Source organism: Passer domesticus, chromosome 2 (assembly GCF_036417665.1).
Source record: "Passer domesticus isolate bPasDom1 chromosome 2, bPasDom1.hap1, whole genome shotgun sequence".
NCBI lineage: Eukaryota > Metazoa > Chordata > Aves > Passeriformes > Passeridae > Passer > Passer domesticus.
Window position 1 is genome coordinate 45,681,344 of NC_087475.1, and position 17,821 is coordinate 45,699,164.

Below are 17,821 nucleotides of genomic sequence, written 5' to 3' on the forward strand. Positions count from 1 at the left end.
AGGGAGGAAGTGGTAGACAGTATTGGCAAACATAGGGTCACAGGGTAATGTGGAAAAGAGCAACATTGTGTTGAATAAAATAATGCTGAAAGGAGCCAGCTGAGTGTGTCTGCATAAATAAGGTAATGATGAGAGGGCAGCATAATGGCAGAGGCTCTCACACATTTTCTGGGAACTCATTACTGTATTCCTCTCTGAAATGCCTGTGTCCTCATGCACAACATATAGGGAACATGGAATTAGGAACTAGATTTCTGGGAATAGTTGCAGTGCTATGACCTCACTGGGATTACAGGGATGGGCATAGAATCTTTACAAAGGACAGGTAGAAAGACATCAGAGAAACAAGTCCTTTATGTGAGGAACCAGTGAGAATGCATGAAACTTTACCAAGATATGAAATTATAAACCAGGCAAAAGTTTATAGTTCAACATAAATACACAGACTAATGTGGAATCCATTGTGATGGGACTCTGCTAAAGACCATCTGCCCAGCAAAAGGTTGATAACTTCTTCCAATACCAGGAAGAAGTCTCATTTTTAGAGTATCTGATCCTATTCAGCATCACAGTTTTGGAAACAGTAGCATTTCTGTGCATATACACTTGTATTAGTTTCTAGTAGGTCCAGCAACAAGTTGGTCTCCTGTATATATGTCTTTCAGCTGTAGGAGAAAGGATACAGAATAGCCCAGACACATCACTACCATTTTAGCCATTTCACCAGTATGATTATCAAGACTTCCTTTCCTGAAACATACCATTGTGTGCATTTTATTGTGCTTACATATTCTCTGTTCCTTCCCCTTGTTGTTAAAAATAACACTGTCCACTATTTCCTCTTCCTTTTTGTCAAATTTCTTCAAATTCTTTCCTTATTTTCTATTCACCATTGGGATAAGAAGGGAAGGCTTCATGTTTTTCTTGATGATATCCAAATGATATCCAAATTCTTTACTGAAATTTTAGTGCTTTTTACCTTTGTATTGAGTTCCTACCACCCCTCTTTTAGTTACAGTTCATCTTTTTTTTGTCTATTCTGTTTTAATAACATCTGAATCTTTTTACATGTGCTTTACAAGGTTATGAACAAGACAGTTCACTATATACAGGTTTTAATTTTGTCAAGATTTATTGCAAAGGTTTGGTTTGTTTGCTTGTTTTTAACAATAGTGATAGATTCTGAAAGCCAGCTTGTCTTAATTGATGAGAGACTTCCTGGCTGAATTATAGGTTGTTGGTTTGAAAGTGTGAAATGCATTCTTGTAAAGGCCACAGTGACCTTTTGTCTTTCATTCAGTAAGGAATCAAAATGCAACATTTTAGTAAGCTGAGCTCAGTTGCTAAGGCACATACTTTTCAATGAGAAAATCTATTTCATAGTATTTCATAAGGTAACATTTAAACAAAGCCAGCCAAAATTCTGCATGTTCTTTCTGCTGTGATTGAGAAATGGCAATTTGTTCCTGGCTGTCTCTCCCTACAGGAAGACAATAATTTGTTTGTGTTGGCATTTTTTGTTCTACAGCCTAATATTTTCTTTACTTTAAGGAACAGGTAGTAGCTGTTTATTTGGTTTTACAAGGAATAAATTGTGATATTCAGGGAATAAATTAATAATGATGTGGCAAACAGTTATTTTGAAATGATAGTACCCTAACAAATATTTGGAAAATCCAGTGTGCTAACCTAACAGTTTATTTTGGAAAACACAGTTTTAAGGTGAACATTTATTTTTAATCTATTTAAAACATTTATATTTAATCTATTTGTTGTTCATCCCCAACCTCCTCTACTGAGTAGGTTGGGGATGAACAACAAAAAGACACAAAAGACTTTGTGTCTTTTTGTTGTTCATCCCCAACCTACTCAGTAGAGGAGGCAGAGTGGGAAAACTGCAGATGTTGTTCAGCAATAACAAAAACACTATTGTGTTTTTGCTTGATTAGCACATCCAAAACACAGTGCCATACAGGCTGCAATGAAGAAAATTGGCCAAATCTCAGCCATACCTTGTACATCAACTCGCTTTGAAATAGGCATGAAGGCTGAGACTTGGCTGTAAAAGCATAAGCTTGAAGTGCAACTTAAAATATCTGAGGTCATCATGAGTGACCTTCTATGAGCTGAATGTTGAGTGTGAAATAAATGAGCAGGAGATCTTTGTCCTTTTTAATGCCTTTATTAAAAAGAATCAGCTCAGGTGGGAAGAAATAGATGGGTCGCGCCCACGTCGCCATTGCTCCCAGGAGTGGCACGGAGGAGGAGGATGATGCAGCTTTGTCCGCTGGTCTGCAGGCAGAGCTGGGGATTCCATCCTTATGAGAGATTAGGAGATTCCACCTTTTCAGTCCAACACCTCGGGTCCTCTTTCTAGTCAACATCTTTTAGGTGAGGGTGAGAAGCAAAAAGGATCCAAGCAGGCACTGGACTACGCTCCCATCCTTAGACATCACTTAGGTCCCCTAGTTCTATGTTGGCTCATTCTTTTTAGGGGTTTTCCCAGAAAACTGCAAAATTTGGTACAATGCATTTCTCATCTGCATACTAGCTCTGATGCCACTCCCATTCTCCTGGTACCTGCAGGGTCCAGTGTCATTCCCTGGCAAGCATCAGGGTGACAATGGTTAATCACCAACCATTAACAGGTAATTGAAGAAGAGCTCTTAACAATGAAGCTAACTTAACAGCAACTGGTCCAACTTGTTTCAACTCTGCATCCTTAAAAAAAATAGATAACTTTTTATTCATAACAGAGTGCATCTCTGAGGCTCTCAGCTTGTTCTGTGAAGATAACTTTGATATCCTGTACTATCTGAAATTACACCAGATGAATGTTAGGTGATTTGATCCTACTCTAGATGTGCATTTACTAGGTTAACCATGAGGTGCAATTAGAACACTCCAAAAACACATTAGAAAGGTGAGTCACACACCTCACTTCTTAGGCAACCCTCCACAACCTCCACAACTTTATCGATTGATTGCAAGTGCTCTGCAGACATAGTTACATGTAGGGGAGAGTTTTTGGTTATGAGAAGAATATAGAATATAGCTGTGTTAATGAAGTGACCCTCACTGTAATTAGAACTTTAATATTAGTAACTTAATCATTATGGCTTTTTTTAAAGTATTTCCTTTTAAAAATATTGTCTCCTTCAGAAAATCAATGCATAACTTTTATTAAATTCATGAGTCATTTCAAAGTTTTTTTTGCTGTCTTATAATCGGTTTCCTTACAGAAATTATTCATCTTGCCTCCAAATGTTTATTTTGTTTGGGAAGTAGAATATTAAACATTCTTATGTATGTGGTTGAAATGAAGCTGTGTCATATGGTCATCTGCTGTGTATGTAAAGTTCAGACAACATAATTTTAAATCTATTGCCAATTATTGTTGTTACTCTGTGTCAGGCTATTAAGAATACAAGACAAAAAGAAATTGGTTCACTATAGCTAAATAACATGGAAGATAAGTTGACTGAACTTGTTTTGCTATTATTTTTCAGTTGATAAAAACATTTTCTGTTAAATAGATACTGAAAGTATTTAATTTCAGGTTAGGAATTACATTTTATTCCTTAAGCACTGATTTATACACAATGAAATCACAAAGTAAAAACAAATCGTCATGTGGTGATCCTCAAGACCAGTTGGATTAGAGTAATGGAGAAATGAATAAAAAATACAGGTAAGAATCAGAGATTTTGAATATTTTATATAAGGAATTCATATTAAGTTCCCATGCTTTCAGTCCAACAAAACATAATGGAGACTACAGAAATAAGATCACAAGCTATCTGAGTGATCAGAGTATCTTAATGTAACATGAACTTCTTCTCTTTCCACTTCATAGACGATGAACAGTTTACAGATGGAGACATAAGCTGGTTCAGGCAAATCTTTGGATCCTGGACTTCGTGTACTAAATACATATGACTGGGAAATGAATCATTAGGCTACTCTAGGCTACTCTCAATACTACTCTAGCTGATAAAAATACAAGGATATGGGCTCAGACACAAATGTCACCAGCTGTTACATTCTAGCAGCCTCAGTAGGAATTAAGAAAACTATGGCAAATTAGGCAGAAAAAAAAAAAATATATATATATATATATATATATAACAGAGAAGCGGTAGAAATTAGTGTAATTAAGTTTGCTGTTTAGTACATTTTCAAGTCTGATTTACATTTCTAGGAGCATTTCAGGACTTTAGAAGTAGCATTTTACAAGCTGTGACACTAAACAAAGGCTGCTTGTGAGAATTATTTCCAAAATCCAATTCTCCTCTTGAATGTGATAGGATTCTTCAGCAAGAACTTCAGTGGAAGCAACAAGACTAGTCCATGACAAGGTTATTTCTGGCCTGGCTTCTGTTCTGTCTTTCCCCAATATCATCTCCTAGGTACATTCTCTTGGGTCTTATCAGGAGCTCTTGTTTTGTGGAGCAAGAAAAGGAGTCTGAGTTGCAGTACCCATACAGACAGTTGCTCATTCCCCTGCCCACAGTGGGACGAAGGAGATGATAAGAAGAGTAACAATGAGAAAACTCATGAGTTGAGATAAAGACAATTCAAGAAGTAAAAGAAAAGGGGGGGTGGGGTAATCACTGTCTCCCACAAGCAGACTGATACATAACCAGCCTCTGAGCAACAGCTAACTTGGAAGACAAACACTTTCCACCTCATTTTGTGATATTAATGTTATATAGCATAGAATATCCTTCTGGAAGGGGGCAGTGTGAGAAACTGATGTTATGAAAGCACTGTCCCACATATTAATAATATTAGTTTAATTGTAATAACAAAACATTGGTGTGTTATCATAACAACTTCAGTCACAAATCCAAAACAAAATGTCATGCATGTTGTTATAAGGAAAGTTAGCTCCATCCAAGACAGACCCAGCTCAATTTGAAATCTGTATTCTTCTATTCCTGCACAAATTTGAACCCAACTATTTCTTTCATCAGTCATGCTTGCCATCTTGCAGTTGGTTGAATCAGAAAGATAATGTCTAATATACCATTTTTTTAGTGTTAAGTGGCCATGTAGATGTGAGTTGCACGGCTAGATGAACATCAAGCGTGAGTGTGATTCCAGGAAACTGCTTTCTAGATTGTTACGTTTTTGCTACTAGCATATGTGCATAAATAGTCCTAAAAAACCCTGTTTCCTAAAATGCTGTTTACTGACTGCTTAATTTAAGTGCAAAATTAACATAGGAAGAAAATAAATTAATAAGGATTAGAATGCTTTTAGTCCACATTAGGCTACTAATCAGCACGAAATGTGAAATTCATGAAGTTGGAGACAGTGTAACTCAATTGGCTATGGAAGTGGGAATTCTACTCCCTGGTCTAAAGATTACTTACTTGTTTTTTTTGCTACATTATTAAAAAAAAAAAAGTTATAAAAGGAATGAACAAGATCAAGGACATTCTGTGTTTTCAGGAGAATGCCAGAATCATTTGGCTATAGAGTAGTTTTTTATTTGATGGCTCTTGATCCATTAATTTTGCATAGTTTTTTTACCCTTAGCTGAGAAACTACAAGGAAGTTGAAACAGCTCTCCTCACACTAATATAATATTCATACAGAAATTAACAGAGCATCAGCCAGGGGCTAGACAGAATGACTGCCCTAGAACTTCTCAAGTGCATATTTTGGAGCAAGTGAGTTGAACTTTTAGCTTCTTAATGATCGAACTATTAAATAAATTGTTAAATTAACTTTGAAAAATGCAGAAATGATTGAAATTATATTTTTCAACACAGCTGACTTACAACAATCTATATTCGGTTGATTATCACACCTGGCTTCTCATTGATCTCTACTTTCATATACTAGATAATTTCATATCACAATCAGCAGTTCTTCTAACTTAAGAGTATGTTTCAAGCTCTTTGGGGTCTCATTTCTTTATTATGTATTAGTAGAAGACACTGCATATATGAGATACTTTATTCAAAGGCAAAAGTGTATAAAGCAATTAAACAAGATTGATAAATATATGTGATATTTGTCAGAATCTAAAACATCTCAATGTTTCATTATCAAACACTTTTTTGATTAAATTTTTACAGCTATGACTACTACAAAAAGGCAGTTAGAAATTAATAAGTGTGTAATGTAAATATTTTATTTGAATTAATTTTAGGTAGAAAATAGCTGAGCTGTTGACTGGTGAAATGTCCAGTAGTTAGTTACGAAATTGTCATTCTGTCATACATTTAAAACAGTTACTACAGGTATCTGCTTCATCTACAGACATAATATAACCATATTTATAAAATAAGCATACAATATTAATAAACACCCCATATAGTATAATAAACACTATCATAATAATTTACATATAATTTCTAAGCAATTTAGTGAATATTTTCCCCACATATCAGGAATTAATTCTAATGAATACTGTAGAACAAACTGCAAGTAAAGGTTGAACTAGCAATCAAATAAATACAAAATATATACAAAAATATTATACAATTTTAGCTCTGTTTCTCTGAAAATACTTAGACAATTTATTATACTGATGAGACTTCTGCTTTTAAAAATGAATAAGGAAAAGCAAGCTTCCAGAAAAAAATCTCCTTCATTCTGAAATCTATAGAGTTTTGGCACTTTCATGAATTTTTTTACAATCATAGTGTTGTTATGATGCTTCCATTAATAACGAATAAGCAAGGACATTTGCACTAACAATGGTAAACCAATTTCTAGTGATATGACAGAGTATTGAAAATAATATGTAACTGGCTGTTCGCTCATATAATTCTTGTGTACTGCTTTGAGAAACCTGCCCAGATACATCAAATGGGACATTCTTGATGTTGCAAGGGTGTTTTAGCTTTTTTTCCCTTTGCTATGACCATCTCCCTCCCACTTTTCAAGCACTAAAACAGAGACATTGCTTTCTATAGCAATAAGTATCTCAGGAAAATCCCTGCCCTTTAAAATATTCATTGTCTCTTTCTTCACACAACTATAAAAATGAAGTGTTAGTGAATTCAACAATGCTTGGGAAATTATTTTGTCTTTTTATGCCCACTGATCTGTCATAGTGCTTCTTGACAGATGCTTCTATTATTAAATGCAGGCAAAAATAAATTTAGCCCAAAAATCTTGGGAAGATTGGCAGAAGGGCTACAGGCATCTATCAGAAAGCTTTCTGTCAAGAACAACAGTTTTGGTTTGATGATGACTGGAAAGATCACTTCAGAGAAGTGTTAACCTCTATTTCTCTCTGCAAACTACAGTTAGCGTACCCACAATTTTTGTATCGTTATCTCTCAAGTGTAATGGCCTTATGAGATGCACCTGCTACAGTATCAGCAAGGCTCAGGAGCAAGCAAACAAAATAAATGCTTCAGGGGAATATCAGTGTAAAGCTGTTGAAATCAAGCAGGATAAAAATGCTGTGGATTAAATGTACCCTGTGTACCCCAGGGAATTATGGTACATTGCACCTGGAGCAGAATATAGCAGCACTCACAGAGGGAAATCCTTAGCATCACTTTGAAATACTAAATAAAAGCACTTACTGATCATTCAGTGAAAATGTAGGTAGTATTCCTCAGGAGCATTTAAGAGTTCTTGTTGAACCTTGCTGAAGTTAAAGTTGACAATATTTTGTATGCAATTTTTGAAACATAATAATGAACTTGAAAATACCTCTGGAATAGATATGACATGTTCACAAGTTTTATACCTGATTCAATTATGTCTGAATCATTTATTTTAAATTATTCCTTCCTTTCTATGAGGCTTCATATGGTGTTACAAGAGCTTGAAAAACTGTTCACTTCATGACAAATTATTGTCTTCATGCTTACCAGGAAGATATGTCTAGTCCAAGTATCTAAGTAACAGACCTTCCAAACTTAATGAGAATAGTTTCTCTAAAGAAAGAGATATGAGATAATTTTCCACAAAACTTATTAAATTCCCAACCCATATGTAATTTTTGTCTGCATCACTGCCAGCAGGGCTTCTTTCATCCTCTAATCTCTGAATTGCAAAGCATGGACTCTGTCTGTAGAAGCAGAAGTCAATACAAAATACTAGACAATAAAGATAGCATTGTTGAATCTCTCAGACTTGGAAAGCTCAGATACTGCCTATGCTATTCACATGAACCCAGAAACTCCAGCTGTCTGTGAATGCCAAGCATTTCTTCCAAGTATCAAATGATGTAGATAGAAGGTAATGGTGTAGCTCTCTAGAAAGGAGAATGTTGAAAGTGTCTGAGATGTTGCATAAAGGATGGGTAACAACTATCTAAGACTTTGAGGGCAAGTGGCATGAGCTAGCTCATCGTGCAGACACGATTTCTCTTCTCCCAACAGGGATATAACTTTCTAAGACAGATTGAAGTTGTGTCCATACTATTTTTGGCTCTGGATCATTTTTGAACTCCATGAGTGCTTCTACACTCCTTAAACATAATTCTTATATTCAAATCACCTTAATTTTAAGAAGCATACTTTAAAAAAGCACACTTGTAGGTTTCACAGAATTGTTCAGAGCCATGTTAGGATACCTTCATTGGTAACGAGTAACTATGGAGATGTATTATTTTTTTCTTTCCCTTTTTAAAATTCTTTCTTATTTCAAAAAATCTGAATTTTTTTACTATGTTTCTAATTTTGGGGTTTTGGTTTTTTTCAGGTTTATTTTGGTTTGGTTTGTTTTTTTTGTTTTGGTTGTTGGTTTGGTTTTTTTTTGGTTGACTTTTTTTTTGGCTACTAGAATAGAACATAAAGTAAGGCACAATGACTATGGGAAAATGTCACATGCCAATATGCATCTGTGAATTCAGGACATGTCGGATGTTGAAAGGCAGCAATGCCAGTTACATAATTTTCAAAACTGTTCAATGTGAAGCCAGTCAAATGCAGTACAGTCTTATTCCTTTCATTATTTTTCAAAACAGACCATAAGGTAAACTTTCCCACCAATTTGTATCTAAGGTTCCTATTTTAAGGCACAGTGAACCGTCTCTAAAGAATGTTCACTTGCACCAGGCCAAGAGCCTGATCCTTTGGCCCAGCAGTGGTCAGCACCAGAGACTGAGAGGAAATAAGAAACTCACTCCAGCTCCCCCCATGTCTGATCATTGGCTGTTGGTCTGGCTTCTACACAGAGTAGTTCCGTCTCAAGCACAACCCTTTGCACTGTGTTGTAAGTCTTGTGGGTTTTTTCCTGATATCAAAACACTGATTACTATTTTCAAAGTTTCTTTCTATTATGAATATGACTTGCATTTTAGAAAATGGAGTCTCCTCTATTTTTCATATTTAATGTATAAATCAGATCTTAAAATATAAGTCTTATCCCATACTGCCAGATTTCAAATATTTTAAAAACATTTTCCATTCTACTACTAGGTAACACAGGTCACACACTGACACTTTCTCTTATACTTTTGGTTTGGTGTCTCTTTTATCCTGAAATAACTGTTTTTTCTGTGAGAAGAGCCCTGTTGGTCAACAAATTGAAGATGAATGAGAAATGCTCACTAAAGGCAAAGAAATGCAAACCTAGACTGGGATGCATTGGAAGAACAAGTGTCAGGAGTTTGAGGAGGGTGATCCTTGTGCTTTGCTCAACGCTGCTGAGGCCATATCTGGAGTACATAGTGCAGGTCTGGACTCCCCTGTAAAACACAGACATGGGCATGCTAGATTGACACCAATGAACAGCTATGTAGATGTTAGGGGCTGGAAACATCTGTCATATGTGATGACATATTACATATATAACAAAAATTTCCAATGACAGAACTTTCATGCAGTAAGGCAACTTCAACCTGAAACACTTAAAAGGTACTTTTATCAGAAATATTCACATTTCATCAAGTAAAAGGTGTGTTCTAAAATTATTACTATAACTGATAACTGTGTATATCTTATGCAACAAGAGTCAATAAGCATAAACCCCTTCATTCAGGAATCTGCTTAATATTTGAGTTGGTGAAACAAGACAAAACATTTATTTGTGAGTCCTTCCTTTGCACGGAGTGCCTTTGTTGTCTATAAACTAACCACTTCTCAAAGAGAAATAGAATTATTCATTTATTTAAAAGCCGACAGCAATTATTTATACAGACAAGTATTGGGTATAAGGGCATATTTTTGAGATATAAATATCCATTTTATTAATTTTATGTCCAGTGTTTTTCATTCATTAATTCCTACTTGGAGCAATCACTTGTGTTCACCACAAATAGCAAGTAGTGAACAAGTAGAAAAAAAGTAGCTGATTGGTGAAGTGAAATTAATACTAAAATAATGAGATAATTGATCTGAAATGAGCAGTTGAATTTAGTTATATCTGCCCTATTTAGTTTAGAGTTGCCAACCTTCTTGAGCAAAACTATTAATTTTTCATCCATTTACATTTGTTGTTATGGAATAAAATGAGAAATTACCTACCTTTCAGTATTTTAACTTAGACTAATTGTAAAGAGCTAATTAACTTAGTTTTTGTTTTTATTTGAAGAAGTTTTGAAGACTAATGTTGATATAAACAAGCTGGAAGAATTTTGCCTTGCAGATTGTCATTTCATGTAGGGCAAAATTTACTTAGCTCTCAATGTAAAAAGGGACTGATGTATACAATTTCTGTGATTAATAAATCATCCCTGACTATTACACTGGATAATTTTTTTCTATTCAATTAAAATACTTATAATCCAGAATCACAATATTTAAAACAGGAAATATCTTCCTAGTTTATTTACCTAGGTGGGTAATTAAGTTACACAAATTCTCTTTGCATGCAAATTGCAGTATTTCTGAATTGCATTGGTAAATAAGTGAAGGGTAGTAATGTTCAGTAATTCTTAAAATGGCAGAAAGAGAATGACAAGATGTAATCCCCTGCTGTTTAGAATGTAGCACATAAAAAATAATACTTCACACGGATTTGTCTGGATTTCTTCAATACTCTACATAAGAGTTTCAATGACTAAGCCTCATGTTGAAAACAAATGGTTACCTCTGGAGTACAGATACAAGAGCTTTTTCATCAAATAATTTAAGTACTTTGAATATGATTGTGGAGAGACAGGATCACCATATAAAATATGGCTTGACAATGACATAACCTATGAGTAAGAGTGGTTTCTCTGAATAGGCAATTTAAAACTGTCCAAAACCAGAAGTGAAATTTAAAACCAAATTTCATTCTCTACCTGTGTACCAGACTGAGAGAAAATGAATTGTGTGAATTTTTTTGAAAAGATAGCCAGACATAGATAAATTACTAGAGAAAAAAACTACATTATCAAGAATGCTATAATAGTTGCAAGAATGCTATGATACGTTGCAAAGTAGTCCTCAGATAGTGAAAAGCATTTTTTTTTCCAGTGGGAATGTGTTTGGTTAGAAATACAGTCTGTCACTTACACCCACAGTGAATCTAACTTCAGGAAGTGTGTGCAGGATCTAACGGCAGTGAAAAAAATCTAAGACAAAGAAATTGGTTTTCAAGGCTTGTTGACATAAACAGAAACCTTAAAATTGCATATTGGATGGGGATAAGAAGAAATTAAATTCCTTTCTGCAGATGCAAAAGTTGCTTCTCCAAAAAATTCACAAGACTAAATTTCATTTTATACAAAGTCTTCTAATCTGCTAAATAGAATCGTGACAATAATTTTCTATCCAAGTAGTTTTTGTTTCTTTCTCATTCAGTATTAACTGTGTGTGGTAATTAGAACATTGCAAATAAGTAGTAAAACAATGTTAAAAAATTAGTTGGCTTTCATCAGGAGTAGTAAAATAGTGTGAATAATCCTAGGGTCACTTGAGAGAAGCTGTGCATCCCCAGGCTGAGTACAGAGGTATGTGAAGTGTGCCCCTGTATGCCTTGCTGCAGCTACTCCCAGCACCCTCCAGCTCACCCTTCCAGCAACCTCCTGTCCCACCAGGTGGGACACACCAGGCCAGCAAACCACTGTGCCTGCATGTGGGATCATTCTCACATCAGGAGAAAAAGCATGATCACAGCTTAGAAAAAATCAAGCTGTTCTGTGGCAGAACAAGGAGTTAGAAATGGATGATAACAAGGCAGTTTTTTTTTCCCCTGCCGAGATGAAGAGTCAGTGCCAGATTGCTTGTGGAGACTTCATGTCGCTTCAATTTTGACAAGTTTACACTTCCACAGTGTTATCCTGATATTATCAATAATATCTAATAGCAAAACAAGTGCTGTGGACAATTTGTGTGTAAGTGAGTTAAATCTGTGTTTATTTGAAAAAATAACAACTTCCCATTACAACTAAGGAACTTTTGGAATCCTTTTTAAATTAGTCAGAGCACGTATACATTTTCTAATAGTGAAGGGAAAAAAGAGGTCTTGAAATATTTGATATTAATATTCACTCACAGAGATCTGAGTAAGTCTGTGTTACTGGTGTAGCTCAGTCTTACACAGCTGTTTTTTGAAGTCAGAGGAGGGATAGTCCTTGTTTTTTTGCAGTTCCCTTCTCTAGATTTAAATGTGATGGGCTAACTAAGCCACATGCTGGGTTTAAATTCATAAGTGATATATACTGGACAGCACTTGCAAGGCTTTATTTTTTTATTAGCTCAGGCAGCATTTGGTTTGCAATTTTGAATAGATGAAAAAATATGGCTGGCTTGTAGATGGGTGAGCAAAGGTGGGAATAAAGTGTGGCAAGGTGAGTGGGATGGGCTGTGCTCTTCATGGTGATAGAGGACAGAAGAGTAGATACTGAATCTGGACTGGGAATTGCTATGACCATCTAGCAGTAACTGAAATCTAATTTATTATTTAAATCAATGACATTTTTAGATCTGCATGCAACTTGATGGAGAATAACACAAGTAGTCTATCCAAAATATTAAGAGGGAATATTACCATGTGACATAAAAACTAACTTAAAAAACAACAGTAAGCAACGAGCCACCTTTTGTTGGAGAATCTTTGAAACAGGACATCATAAATTGTTGTCTTTGTTGCTCCAGCCATCTCAACACCTCCAAACAAATTTTTTTCCTATATTTAATATTGAGGTATAAAATAAAGATGGATCTAGTAAGAAGTGTTGTTGATATTTTGTGGAGAACTCTTATTTCATTCTTATTTTGCCTTCATGTGAAATATTTTTAGTGTAGATTACCATGTATATTCAGCTATTTGCAGTGTTCTGCATATACCCACAAATTTAACATTAAAAATTCAGTCTTGTTAATTATAAAATTTACTTTGTCTTATGCAACCAGACAATTCCCTAAGTCAATTCTTATCAGTAAGAATTCATATAATAATAAATGTAATTGACATTAACGACAAATTTAAAATTTTGTTTCAGTATAAAATTTTTCAACTATAAAGATTGTCAAATGGTTCTCTTCTAAATTTGCATTCCAGGAAGCAGAGTTTTCTTAGTTGTCTTAGTATTTTTCATTGAGAAAACTCCATTTACAGATAGAAATCTTCTATTTTGAAGTTAGCAATTACAGTAAGTTAAACAAAGTATCTTTTCAGTGGGCCACAAATTCATGTTTATACTTCGGGGGCACAAATTTTTTAATTGAGGCAAACACAAAGAGCTTATTTTCCCTCTTTTGATTATTATAGTTTTAGAAATCCACAAAAAGAGAGAATTCTGTCAGGCAAAGGGCCGCATTTTCATTTTTCTAATGAAAGAAAGTGTGAGACGCACATAATCACACAAACCCATATAAGAATCAATTAAAATTCCTACTGCAGGTGTCCGTATTCACAAAGTGCTATATTTTCCTTCATACTGAAAGAGACATGAACTACTTTAACATACCTAATTATGTCTTCATATTTGGGATTTTACTACTTCCATTTTGTCTAGTAAAAATTTTGAAGAAGGTTCTTTAGTCTGCCATATGATGCAGATAGTTTGCAATAATTATAAAAAAATCCTATGGTTTTACTACACATTATGTACATGAAGACATAAATCAGCATGGGTGGGTGGAAATTCTTCATCTAAGCAAGGTGTTGAGGAGAAAGCTGTGGGAAAGAATGAAGTTGGTGTTTGCGTCATTAAGTCCCTCTATAACTTTCCATTGCTACCCTTATACTCACTTAAGAATCGATCTAATTTCTGATCATAAAGGATAAATCAGTCTAATTTCCCAGCTGGACAGCAGGAATAATTTTGTGCCTTTGCTACCACTACATTTTTGCCTCATTAATGCTGAACTTTTTGAGTCTTACTCATACAGCCTCTGACGTGCTGAATTTCAGCAGATGAGTGTCTGATAGAAAGCCAGAAGAGGCTTTTTGATATGTTGCCCAGTGTTAACCCACAGGGGGCTGCTGTAGACTGTGCAATGGATCATGCACCAGCTGGGAATTGCTGGGACCATATGCCAGATGGAGTTTTATCCAAAATGCCTATTGCAATGAGATAAGCCTGTTGCATATTTCTCTGTAGCTTAGCCAACCACTAGAATTAATGATCTTCTATGACCTTGTAGTATCAAAAAACGGTATTGTTATGACAAATTATGATTATAGACTTTGGTTTTGTAGTAAAAATAGTTCTAAGTATTTTCTTAATCAAGGAAAGTCCTTCATTATAAGTGTTAATCCAGATGTCATTGTCTAGAGAAATAAGAAGAAAGAAGGAATCATTCAGAAATGGTAAACGAGAAACTCCTAACATTAACACATTAAAAAAAAAATACTGCCTAGGTAATATTTTCTGTACAACCTTTTATGAAAAGAATCTGTTGACATTTGCGGATGACTCAAGTTCTTGATTTTTTGAGAACTTAGTACATATTCTTCCAGGAGTCATCAGTCATGCAGGTGTCTTGACTATGATTTTATTTTCACCTTTCTGGACCATGGTCTTTTTTTCTGCAAATTTTCTTTATCATAGTACCCAAGGTTCTAAAAGTTAAGAAAAGAGAAAATGTTTATTTATGCATAAATAAGAGGGAATAATTTTATCAGAAGTGATAGCATTTCAGATGTTTGAGAAGCAGTGCTTTTAGAAAGAAGTAATAAGAAAATATGCATAGCAATTTTATTCTAAGAGCAGCAGCAGTTGTTGCAAATGTACTGATCTGTAACTGACAGTCTACCATTTTTTACCCTATTATGAGGCTGGTTAGCCTTGATAATGCAAGAATATGCCAGCTGCAAAATTTCTTCAGCTGGTATTTCATTGTTTATTATTAAAAAATAAAAGGAATTTATAGAAGAAGTATATCACTTCAGGAAAATCATATTGAAATCAGTGCCATTAGACACCTCATTCAAAACATAAACCATTTGCAAACAGAACTGAGAAAACTCCAGGATAAAAGACAATATTGTCACTAATGATTAATGCACATCTTACTCAATTCAGGTGAATAGAGCTTGAAGCTCTGAAGAGTAGCCCACACTGGAACAGGTTTTCTGTCAGGATCTGTGACCCCATGGGGGACCTGTCATGGTGCAATTTGTTCCTGAAGGACTGCACCCCATAAGAGGGAACCAGACAATTTGTGAAGAACTGCATCCCATGGGAAGGATCCATGTCAGGAAAATTTATGGAGGATGGGACTCCATGTTTGAACAGAGGAAGAGACAAAGAAAGGTTAGGCAGAGACAAAGCATGATGAACTGACTGCAATACCCTCAGCTTATCCTCCTCTGCTGCTTGAGGGGAGAAGGTAGAGAATTTGGGAGGGAAGTTGAGTCTGAGAAGAAGAGAGGGATGGGGGAAAGTGTTCTAAGATTTGCTTTCATTACCCTACTCTACCATGAAGTGGCAATGAATTAAAATAATTTCCTCAAGTTGAGTCAATTTTTGCTGTGATGATAATTTTGAAGTAATGTCCCTGTCCTTATCTTGATCCATAAGCCTTTTGTCATGTTTTCTCCCCCTATCCTCTTAAGGGAGATGATTGATAAAGCAGCATAGTGGGCATCTGATACCTTGCCAAGGTCAACTTGCCACATTAGCAAACAATAATTATTTCCCTTCTGGCACATACTGTTGTTATTATCAAAATAGCATCTGGTTTCAGTTTTGTCTGGCCAATATTTTGATAGATATCTGATTCATAACCATAAGTTCAAGAACTGACCAGTGTGGGAACAATATTTATGTGTTTGGAAGTGTCTGATTTCAAGACAATACAGCTTTTCTTGAATCAGAAAGAAGGTAATTGTTTGGGTTTTTGTTTTTGGTTTTTTTTTTTCTGTTTGTTTTTTTTTTTTTTTAATATGAAGAAGGAACATGTTTTGTAATGTTTTGTATCTGGTCAGTCACAACAGATGAAATTTTACTAAGTACCATTATTCAGCAGACCACAAACTAGTGGGAAAAAATATTTGAAAGTCCTAGGCATAAGCAAGGTGAAGGACAAGATTTTTCAATCATAAGTGAGGGCTTAGTGACTGACCTGAGTTTCTATTAGAGATACTTAATTTGTTACATGATCCAGTCAATCCTCTGCCATCTAATTGCAGATCACAAATTAAACAATGAGCTTTTATTGTGGAGACCAGGAAACGAACCTGTAAAAAAAGCATAATCATTTCCCAGTCGTACCCAACAAGCCGTTACTGAGCTATTCAGTGTAGTTTTATTTCATGCAGTAATTCCTAACGGATACTGTTTATGGACTGTCTCTTCATAAGTGAAGAAAAGGAAAGCAATAGATAGGAAAGACGTGGTCACAACACAATTTTGGCATGAACCAGAGGAGTACAATGACTTTGTTTGTTAGATCCCTTCTCCTCAGAAGAATGGAGTCTATTGTTCCATGGACCATGAAATAATGCTAAACATCTACACAAAACAGTTGAGATTTCTGGCTTCAGCCAAATCATCATAGGTAAGGGTGAGCCCTGAAAATGCCTCTGACATCGTGACATGCAGTAAAACCTATATATGCTTAAACAGAAATTGTAGCAGCAATTTTTTTGGCAACAAGTTTCTCTTCTCCTATGTATATAATTCTTAGCTTCTCTCAGTCACAATCACCACAGGTCCACAGCATGTCTTTCTGAAAGCTGCAGATTCTTTGAAGTCTATTGGGTACATGGTCTTCTCAGTTTTAATTTAATATTGTTCTAGTTATAATAAAAAGGGCTAGTTAAAAAACATTTTATAATTTCAAAATAAGAGCAGCAGTATATTTTAATTTACCAGTCTTGAAACAGGTATTTCACGGACCAAAAATAAGCTAATATAAGAACAAAGAAGATTGATTCTGATTTTTGTTCAATTATAATGCAAATACTTGTGTATGTGTAATTATATGAAAGTAAAAACACAACTCCAGTTATCCATTCACATACTTCCACTCACTATTCATTCTATTGCCTGTAACAAAGGTTTCAGTTAGTGACCTGTTTTTCACGTATTTGGATTGCTTCATGCTAGTTATGTGACATATATATCTATTAATTAAACCAAAGTGAACTTTTCTCAATTTTGCATTTGAAAATTCTCCTGGTATTTCAAGAATGTGTTTGTTTGGGATTTTTTTTCTCCTGACCAGGTGGTCTACATTTAAAATACAATAAGTGATGAATACAAGATTTCCAAATCTTTTACTTTTAAAGAATTTTCCATTCAGCAACTTGAGATTACACAATGCAAGCCTATTTATTAGAAACACATACTAGTATTAAAAAAATTATTTCATTCCAAATGTTTTAATATTTTTTAATTCACATCTAATGTTGATTGTTACAGAATTCAAATTGCAGATAAATATATTTATTATATTGAAAAATCAGAAATGAGATATGAAATGTAACACCCCCTCCCAAGAAAAATCTATATGTTCTGTGC